The following is a 10,537-nucleotide window of genomic DNA, read 5'->3' as shown; positions in this document are numbered from 1 at the left end:
AATATCAGTGCAGCAAAGGGTGTTGAAAGGAACCGGGTACGTGTACAATTCTTCAATTATATCTCCTGGAGACAGATAGAGAGTATTAAGAGCTACGATGAAGTTACCCAGGAGACGTAAAAAGCTTGCAGCACCTGGTATTTCTAGGAGGTCTCCCATCCAAGTACTGACCAGGCCCTGCCCCGTTTAGCTTCCGAGATCTGACGAGATCGGGCGCGTTCAGGATGGTGTGGCCGCAAGCCGAGATGCCTGGCTGCATGATGTCTCTTAAAGGCTGGCGGGTATTGACGGAACTGCCAGCGAAAAAAAAAAAGAAAAATAGAGGGAAAAATACCAGTGCAGCAAAGGGTGTTGAAAGTAGCCGGGTACGTGTACAATTCTTCAATTATATCTTCTCCAGACATAAAGAGAGTATTAAGAGCTACGATGAAGTTCCCCAGGAGATGTAAAAAGCTGGCAGCACCTGGTATTTCCAGGAGGTCTCACATTTAAGTACTGACCAGGTCCTGCCCCGTTTAGCTTCCGAGATCTGACAAGATCGGGCGCGTTCAGGACGGTGTGGCCGCAAGCCGAGATGTCTGGCTGCATGATGTCTCTTAAAGGCTGGCGGGTATTGACGGAATTTCCAGCAAAAAAAAAAAAAAAAAAAAATAGAAAAATGCAGGGAAAAATATCAGTGCAGGAAAGGGTGTTGAAAGTAGCCGGGTAAGTGTACAATTCTTCAATTATATCTCCTGGAGACAGAAAGAGAGTATTAAGAGCTACGATGAAGTTACCCAGGAGACGTAAAAAGCTTGCAGCAGCTGGTATTTCTAGGAGGTCTCCCATCCAAGTACTGACCAGGCCCTGCCCGGTTTAGCTTCCGAGATCTGACGAGATCGGGCGCATTCAGGACGGTGTGGCCACAAGTCCAAAGGCCTGGCTGCATGATGTCTCTTAAAGGCTGGCAGGTATTGACGGAACTGCCAGCAAAAAAAAAAAAGAAAAATAGAGGGAAATATACCAGTGCAGCAACGGGGGTTGAAAGTAGCCGGGTACGTGTACAATTCTTCAATTATATCTCCTGGAGACAGAAAGAGAGTATTAAGAGCTACGATGAAGTTACCCAGGAGACGTAAAAAGCTTGCAGCACCTGGTATTTCTAGGAGGTCTCCCATCCAAGTACTGACCAGGCCCTGCCCCGTTTAGCTTCCGAGATCTAACGAGATCGGGCGCATTCAGGACGGTGTGGCCACAAGCCGAAAGGCCTGGCTGCATGATGTCTCTTAAAGGTTGGCGGGTATTGACGGAACTTCCAGCAAAAAAAAAAAAGAAAAAAAGAAAAAAGAAAAATGGATGGAAAAATATCAGTGCAGCAAAGGGTGTTGACAGTAGCTGGATACGTGTACAATACTTCAATTATATCTCCTCCAGACAGAGAGAGAGTATTAAGAGCTACGATAAAGTTACCCAGGAGACGTAAAAGCTTGTAGCACTAGGTATTTCCAGGAGGTTTCACATTCATGTACTGACCAGGCCCTGCCCCGTTTAGCTTCCGAGATCTGACGAAATCGGGCGTGTTCAGGACGGTGTGGCCGCAAGCCAAGAGGCCTGGCTGCATGATGTCTCTTAAAGGCTGGCGGGTATTGACGGAACTTCCAGCAAAAAATAAAAAATAAATAAATAGAAAAATGGAGGGAAAAATATCAGTGCAGGACAGGGTGTTGAAAGTAGCCGGGTACATGTACAATTCTTCAATTATATCTCCTCCAGACTGAATGAGAGTATTAAGAGCTACGCTGAAGTTACCCAGGAGACGTAAAAGCTTGCAGCACCAGGTATTTCCAGGAGGTCTCACATTCAAGTACTGACCAGGTCCTGCCCCGTTTAGCTTCCGAGATCTGACGAGATCGGGCGCGTTCAGGACGGTGTGGCCGCAAGCCGAGATGTCTGGCTGCATGATGTCTCTTAAAGGCTGGCGGTTATTGACGGAATTTCCAGAAAAAAAAAAAAAAAAAAAAATAGAAAAATGGAGGGAAAAATATCAGTGCAGGAAAGGGTGTTGAAAGTAGCCGGGTACGTGTACAATTCTTCAATTATGTCTTCTCCAGACAGAAAGAGAGTATTAAGAGCTACGATGAAGTTCCCCAGGAGACGTAAAAAGCTGGCAGCACCTGGTATTTCCAGGAGATCTCCCATCGAAGTACTGACCAGGCCCTGCCCCGTTTAGTTTCCGAGATCTGACGAGATCGGGCGCGTTCAGGACTTTGTGTCCGCAAGCCGAGAGGCCTGGCTTCATGATGTCTCTTAAAGGCTGGAGGGTATTGACGGAACTTCCAGCAAAAAAAAAAAAAAAAAAAAAAAAATGGAGGGAAAAATATCAGTGCAGCAAAGGGTGTTGAAAGTAGCCGGGTATGTGTACAATTCTTCAATAATATCTCCTCCAGACTGAAAGAGAGTACTAAGAGCTACGATGAAGTTACCCAGGAGACGAAAAAGCTTGCTGCACCTGGAATTTCCAGGAGGTCACCCATCCAAGTACTGACCAGGCCCTGCCCCGTTTATTTTCCGAGATCTGACGAGATCGGGCGCGTTCAGGACGGTGTGGCTGCAAGCCAAAAAGCCTGGCTGCATGATGTCTCTTAAAGGCTGGTGGGTATTGACGGAACTTCCAGCAAAAAAAAAATGGATAAAGAAAAATGGAGGGAAAAATATCAGTGCAGCAATGGGTGTTGAAAGTAGCCGGGTACGTGTACAATACTTCAATTATATCTCCTCCAGACAGAAAGAGAGTATTAAGAGCTACGATGAACTCACCTGAAGGATTATTAGGAACACCATACTAATACTGTGTTTGACCCCCTTTCGCCTTCAGAACTGCTTTAATTCTACGTGGCATTGCTTCAACAAGGTGCTGAAAGCATTCTTTAGAAATGTTGGCCCATATTGATAGGATAGCATCTTGCAGTTGATGGAGATTTGTGGGATGCACATCCAGGGCACGAAGCTCCCGTTCCACCACATCCCAAAGATGCTCTATTGGGTTGAGATCTGGTGACTGTGGGGGCCAGTTTAGTACAGTGAACTCATTGTCATGTTCAAGAAACCAATTTGAAATGATTCGACCTTTGTGACATGGTGCATTATCCTGCTGGAAGTAGCCATCAGAGGATGGGTACATGGTGGTCAAAAAGGGATGGACATGGTCAGAAACAATGCTCAGGTAGGCCGTAGCATTTAAACGATGCCCAATTGGCACTAAGGGGCCTAAAGTGTGCCAAGAAGACATCCCCCACACCATTACACCACCACCACCAGCCTGCACAGTGGTAACAAGACATGATGGATCCATGTTCTCATTCTGTTTACGCCAAATTCTGACTCTACCATCTGAATGTCTCACCTCTTTTTCCTATTTGTAGTGGAGATGAGTGGTACCCGGTGGGGTCTTCTGCTGTTGTAGCCCATCCGCCTCAAGGTTGTACGTGTTGTGGCTTCACAAATGCTTTGCTGCATACCTCGTTTGTAACGAGTGGTTATTTCAGTCAAAGTTGCTCTTCTATCAGCTTGAATCAGTCGGCCCATTCTCCTCTGACCTCTAGCATCAACAAGGCATTTTCGCCCACAGGACTGCCGCATACTGGATGTTTTTCCCTTTTCACACCATTCTTTGTAAACCCTAGAAATGGTTGTGCGTGAAAATCCCAGTAACTGAGCAGATTGTGAAATACTCAGACCGGCCCGTCTGGCACCAACAACCATGCCACGCTCAAAATTGCTTAAATCACCTTTCATTCCCATTCAGACATTCAGTTTGGAGTTCAGGAGATTGTCTTGACCAGGACCACACCCCTAAATGCATTGAAGCAACTGCCATGTGATTGGTTGATTAGATAATTGCATTAATGAGAAATTGAACAGGTGTTCCTAATAATCCTTTAGGTGAGTGTATATGTATGTATGTGTATGTATGTCCAATTGCTTTGACAATACAAATGAAATGAATTGAGAGAGAGAGAGAGAGAGAGAGAGAGAGAGAGAGAGAGAGAGAGAGAGAGAGAGGAATATGAGCTCCTAAAAAACATTTGTTTTTATACATAAGCGGATTTAATTTGTGATTTACAAATGAATATATAGCACTATAAACATACACAGAAGACATGGAATAGAAATTCAGAAGAAAAAGTATTCAAAAAATAATAATTTTAAGAGAAACACAAAAAGAAGAAAGCAGAGAGACAGTTCAGGAAGAAAAGTCAGAAAAGAAAAGCTGAAGACAAGAATTGGAGGTAAGAGACAAATAATTAAACAAAAAAATATGTATTAATAAAATAAATAAGCATTCTCAGTAGTTGACTCAGCCAATGAAAATGCAGAGCTCCGATTTGAATAGAGTGACAGTAGGAGAGAGCCCAACTGCCACTGAGACTGATAGAAATCTATCGAACAGCAGTCTGACTGCAGAGCTGCCTTTTGAAATCCGATACCCTGAAGACATTCGCTCTGCACAGGCTAAGAAGGACTACAAACAAGCTGTGATGAGAGCATCTCCTGAGACCCTCATCCTAGACTACACCGGTAAAGGAGAAAACAGGGTCAAGAACAATCTACTGTTCTACACCGCCTTTCACAAAACCCTGTGCCAGACATACCCCAATAACAACAAGAGGGGCATTAGCAGAGGCAGGCAGATCTCAGTGCTGGTAGAGAAAGACACAGACAGTGTGATGCTCACTTTTAATGTATACCACAACGGGACCATCATGGTGCAGGGCAGCGAGAGCAGCCTGGACCAATTAGCTCTCGGCTTCCACACCTCAAAGCAGCAGACTGAGGTAGAGAAACAAGAGCCAGAGCCGGCCACCCTGCAGTCTGCCCCCAGCCACACGGAGCCAGACAGTGCCCCATCTCCCACAGACTGCCCCCCTGTCTCCCCAAAACTCTCCAGCAACATTAAAACACTAAAGGAATGCCTATCAGTGCTGGAGCTGGAGTTTGCGGAGTTCAGGGAGCAGACCTTGAGCACCCTGGCCCAGACCTCCTTGTGTGATCAGCTCCGGGATGAGATGCACAGACTAAAGATGCAGCACAAGGCTGAGATCCATGAGCTGAGAGCAGCAGTGAGAGACCTGGAGGAGCAGAGCCAAACCCTGAGGACGGAGCTGCGCAGAGCGAGGGAGGAGCTGACCTGGACACCCCAGCACAGCTAGCTGAGGAGCCTGCAGAGCCAGCTGGAGGAGCTAAGAGAGGAGCTACACATCACTGGAGCACAGAGACTGCACTGCACTGACCCCACAACACCTCCAACCCCTGACGCACCCACTGATCCACCCACACTCCCCACCACTCCTGACACACCCACTATCACCAGACCTGCCACTAATACACAACCCCCTGAAACGCCACTCCCCCAAAACACACCCGCTGCCCCCACCACTCCCGATGCAAACCCGGAGTGGCAGGTCAACGCAGAGGTGGTCATTCTGAGCGAATCCAATGGGAAGTTCCTGGTTGAGAGGCGCCTCTTCCCTGGGCGAAAAGTGAAAAAGCTTTGGTGCTCCACAGCACAGAGAGCCCTGGAGCTGCTCTCCAAGAGGAGGCTTTGCCAAGTCAAACACATCCTCATCCACACCGGCACTAACGACCTGAGTGCCCGCAGGGGCGATGTGGCCTCAGCCCTGAGACAGGTAGCAACGAAAGCCACAGAGGAATTCCCAACTGCCAAAATTTCCATCTCCACACTGCTGCCCCGCACAGACGTGCCCCTGCACATCATCCAGGCCATCAACGCAGAAGTGTCCCGAAGATGTGCCCTCCTCCCCAACGTCCACCTGGCACACCACTGAGACATCCAGCCACATCACCTGTATGACCACGTCCACCTCAGCAAGACGGGTGTGAGGATCATCTCAAAGGTCCTCAAGGACACAACCCTGGGCCGAAACCCCACACACCCCCACCTCGAGACCAGGAGCAAACCCCCCAGCCCCCGGCCACATCCCCAGCCACCGGCTCCACCCCAGCCCCAGCCCCTGAGACCCCGCGGCCCCATTCCCCACCCCCCCATCCCCAGAGGGCCCGTCCAGCACAGCAGAGCGGACAGCCGGGGACCAGCACAGCCACACAGCCACGCAGCAGCGGCTTCCAGAGCCTGGAGGCCCGATGCTGCCCAGCTGGCCCAGATAAGGCAACTCCTCAGTGTCATCTGTTCCACACTGCTGAGTTAACTGAGCCTCAACACACATATATATGGTTGTGGAGATGGAGAGTAAGAAAAAATGTGATTTAATTATTCTGATATTTTGATGCAAAGATAAAATCTTTGAGTGATTATTATGTATATCCATATATAATTATTAATAGTAATATAATATCAGTTGTAGACCACAAATTAAACTTTCTTATGTAGAAGAGACAAGTATAATAAAATATATTAACATGTCCTTTAAAATAAGCAGTTGGAATATGCAGGGTTTACGCTCCTCAACTTTTGGAATGAAGAGCACAGGCCCTGAACTGATCAACACTGTAAATAGTTCAGATGTTTTCATTCTTGTAGAGACTTGGTGCTGTGCAGATATGTCTATACACTGGATGGATACAATGGATACAGGGAGCTGATTGTGCCCTCCTATAAAAAACCCAAAGTCAGGTGTGGCAGGGCCTCGTGGGGGATTATCGTGTGGTACAGGGAGGAGCTCCGAGCAGCCCTATGCCCAGTACAGAGAGGAGACACACACCTGTGGATGAAAATCAGAAAAGACACCCTACAAAATAACACAGATATATACCTATGTGCAATTTATATGCCACCCGCAGACTCCCCCTACTATAATGAGGAAGGCTTTCATGAGCTTCAAAACGAAATCTGCCACTTCCAGACCCTGGGCTCTGTACTGCTGTGTGGCGATCTCAATGCCAGGACTGGCAGAGAGATGGACTACATCAATACAGAGGGGAACACACACCTGTTCGGAGACTCCCCGCTGTGCCACACACACACCTCCACACTGACACAGCCACGACAGCGTGGTAAACAAGAGCAGGAAGCAGGTAGTGCGCCTATGTAAAAGCCTGGGTCTATATATCATCAATGGCAGGACCAGGGGGTACTCTCTGGGGAGATTCACATACTGCTCGGCTCTGGGCAGCAGTGTGGTGGACTACGCCATAACTGACCTGGACCCACAAGCCAACAATGCGTTTATAGTCAGACAACAATCTCCACTATCAGACCACAGCCAAATAACACTTTACCTAAAAAGATCAGCGCAGCCACAAGTCAGAGCCAAACTTCCCACAAAACTGGTCTCCCTGCCACCCAGTTAGAGATGGTCCGAGCCCAGCACAGAGAACTACACAAGAGCCCTGAATAGTGATGAGATTGAAAACATGTTAGACAGATATCAATCCTCACACTATCAAATAAACCAAAACGGAATAAACTCAGCCACCAAAACACTGAATGAAATATTTGAGAGACTGGCTTTAAAATCAAACATTAAAACAATTAAAAACCAAAATATGAAATCGTCTAAAAGAAAAAAAGAACAGTGGTGTGACCAGGAGTGTGAAACTTCTAGGAAACACCTGAGACATCTCTCCAACACTAAACACAGAGAGCCCGACAACCAGGAGGCTCGCCTCAGCTACTGCCAGGCCCTGCGGCACTACAAGCAACTCCTCAGTAAGAAAAAAGACCACTATATGGGCAGAATAAATACTCCAAAAACAAAAAATGAAATACCAATTCAAAATGGAGAAATCTGGAAAACACACTTTGAAAAACTTTACCAAAATGTTGAAAACAATCCAAAGCCAGAACAGGTTAAAATATTAAAAAACCTAAATAAATTGGAAGAAATCATTAAGAATAACCAAAATCCCTTAGATAACCCATTTACAATACAGGAACTAAAACATCAACTCAAAATCCTCAAACCCAGGAAAGCCAGCGGCCCCGACAGCATCAGCCCTGAGATGCTGAAGCACAGCAGCCCGCAGCTGCAGGAGGCTCTGCTCAAACTCTTTAACCTGGTGCTGAGAGCCGGGTGTTTCCCTGAGGTCGGGAATCAAGGATTGATCACCCCGATTTTTAAAAGTGGAGACAAATTAGACCCCAATAACTACTGGGGCAGCTGTGTGAGCAGTAACCTGGGGAAGGTGTTCTGCAGTATCATCAACGCCCAGATACTGGCCATCCTTACCAAGCACAGTGTCCTGAATAAGAGTCAGATTGGCTTCCTACCAAAACACAGCACAACCGATCATATTTACACTCTACACACCCTCATAAATAAATATACCCAAAACAATAAAGGAAAAATATTTGCCTGTTTTGTAGACTTTAGAAAGGCATTTGACTCAATCTGGCACAAGGGATTATTTTATAAACTTCTACAGAGTGGTGTAGGGGGTAAAGTTTATGACATCATTAAATCAATGTATTCTGAAAACAAATGCGGAGTTCAAATTGGCAACTCAAGAACAGAGTTCTTCACTCAGGGGCGGGGAGTGAGACAGGGCTGCAGTCTGAGTCCAACACTGTTCAACATCTACATCATCGAGTTGGCCACAGTGTTGGAGCAGTCTGACGCCCGCAGCCTAACTCTCCATGACACAGAGATCAAGTTCCTGCTCTATGCAGACGACCTGGTGCTGCTGTCGCCCACAGAGCAGGGGCTTCAGCAGAACCTGGCACTGCTAGAGCAGTACTGTCAGAAATGGGCCCTGGCAGTCAATCTGGACAAGACCAGAGTTATGGTTTTCCAGAAAAAAGCCCCATCTCAGGGAAACAGGTACCGCTTCACTCTGGGCAGCACTGGATTAGAGCACTGCACCAGATACAACTACCTTGGCCTGACCATCAGTGCGTCAGGGAGCTTCAGCCTGGCTATAAACGCATTAAAAGACAAGGCACGCCGGGCATTTTATGCCATAAAGACACAATTTGGGAAAACAACAATACCAATAACTATTTGGATTAAAATATTAAACTCCATCATCCAACCAATCCTGCTATATGGGAGCGAAGTGTGGGGTCCCCTCATGAACCTCAATAACAACAATTGGGACAAAAGCCCCATGGAAATATTCCACCTAGAATTTAATAAAAACATCTTACACGTACACAGAAACGCCCCCACGGCTCTGAGGCTCACAGAGCCCGAACACACAATGACCAAAACAACAACAATTGGGAAAATTGACATGTACCTGAAAAGCAAATACACAAAAGATTAGAGACACGAATTAGAATTACAAAACAAATTGGAATGCTACCGGGCCCTGAATAGAAACATTACATTGGCTGAATACTTAAAAATCCAAAATATAAAAGAGAGACAAAATCTAACTAAATACAGGCTCAGTGACCACAGCCTCGCCATTGAAAAAGGCCGCTACAGAAAATTCTGGGTTGCCAGAGAAGAGCGGCTGTGCAGCCAGTGTGACCTAGGGGAGGTCGAAACACAGGCGCATTTCCTGCTGTCCTGCCCTAAATACACAAAAATCAGGGAGACATACTTTAAAATATTAAAAATGCATATCCCTGAGTTCAGCATGATCCCCGATTGCTGCAAACTCCCCGTCCTGCTGGGAGAGGAGGAGCGCACTGCCTTCTTAGCAGCGCAATATGTATCCACCTGCCACAGCCTGCGAGACAGTGTGTAGACACCAGCCTGTGGCACTCCATTTGCAAAACAAAATAAAAACAGTGATTTTTCTGATGTCATGACACAAATTTTGATACAAACAACAAATATGGTTTATATCCTACTTAATTTTATTTCAATGTGTACTATATTTGTTCCACTGAATCTTGTATTGCAATGTTTTGTCTTGATTGATAGAACATTTGTATCTGCTTTGGCAATATTGTGATAGATCATGCCAATAAAGCACCTTTGAATTGAATTGAAATGAATTGACAGACAGACAGACACACGCACACACACACACACACACACACACACACAGAGCCAGCCAGCCAGACAGCCAGCCAGCTCAGCCATGACATCACGAGCCTCTCTCAGCTGACTGCTATGACATCACAGAGCACGTACATTCCGTTGCTTGCCGTCTGTCAACCACTCAGTCACTGCCAGCCAGACTGGCTGGCTGGCTGGATGGGGGGGCTGCTTGCTGCTGCTGCGTATCTTAGCAAGCTAATTTGCCTGACCGGCCTTCCTACTCCTATGCCCAAATGCCCACCTAAGCCCGATCTGCTGTTCACCTGGATCACAGCTCCGCCCCAACAAGGCAGATCCTCCCAAAAATGGTACAAACTGATCCACGTTCCCCTCCACGGAAAGCTTTAGCCCAAAATAAGGGACACATTCTGTAACAACATAACGAATGCCCACCCAACCTGTGACAAAACTGAGAAAAAAGAAAAACGCTCAGTCCTCCTGGTGGAGGGACACACAGCCACCCTGGCTGCCCAATATGTCAGCGCCTACAACAGCCTGAGGGACACAGTGACACACGAGCACCGGCTGTAAATATAATGTAAATACTTGTTTGTAATGCATGTCATTGTATTTCAAAAAGGAATCTG

The 10,537-nt window shown here is 46.7% G+C and overlaps 2 non-coding genes and 6 pseudogenes across 2 annotated transcripts; all 8 read right to left on the bottom strand.

Annotated features, from left to right (window-relative positions):
• Positions 1-122: 122 nt before the first annotated feature.
• On the bottom strand, positions 123-241 carry LOC136738842 (5S ribosomal RNA). Its single transcript, XR_010812734.1, has one exon. It is a non-coding gene; the product is annotated as a 5S ribosomal RNA (ribosomal RNA).
• Positions 242-451: 210 nt separating this feature from the next.
• Positions 452-570, bottom strand: LOC136738693 (uncharacterized; annotated as a pseudogene).
• Positions 571-791: 221 nt separating this feature from the next.
• Positions 792-910, bottom strand: LOC136738679 (uncharacterized; annotated as a pseudogene).
• Positions 911-1,120: 210 nt separating this feature from the next.
• Positions 1,121-1,239, bottom strand: LOC136738772 (5S ribosomal RNA). The gene has a single exon (XR_010812696.1). It is a non-coding gene; the product is annotated as a 5S ribosomal RNA (ribosomal RNA).
• Positions 1,240-1,463: 224 nt separating this feature from the next.
• On the bottom strand, positions 1,464-1,582 carry LOC136738747 (uncharacterized; annotated as a pseudogene).
• A 220-nt stretch (positions 1,583-1,802) lies between these two features.
• On the bottom strand, positions 1,803-1,921 carry LOC136738622 (uncharacterized; annotated as a pseudogene).
• A 220-nt stretch (positions 1,922-2,141) lies between these two features.
• On the bottom strand, positions 2,142-2,260 carry LOC136738776 (uncharacterized; annotated as a pseudogene).
• A 216-nt stretch (positions 2,261-2,476) lies between these two features.
• Positions 2,477-2,595, bottom strand: LOC136738630 (uncharacterized; annotated as a pseudogene).
• Positions 2,596-10,537: the final 7,942 nt, after the last annotated feature.

The sequence above is a fragment of the Amia ocellicauda genome, unplaced genomic scaffold (genome assembly GCF_036373705.1).
Source record: "Amia ocellicauda isolate fAmiCal2 unplaced genomic scaffold, fAmiCal2.hap1 HAP1_SCAFFOLD_58, whole genome shotgun sequence".
Taxonomy (NCBI): Eukaryota; Metazoa; Chordata; class Actinopteri; order Amiiformes; family Amiidae; genus Amia; species Amia ocellicauda.
This window is presented reverse-complemented; position numbering and strand designations above follow the sequence as displayed.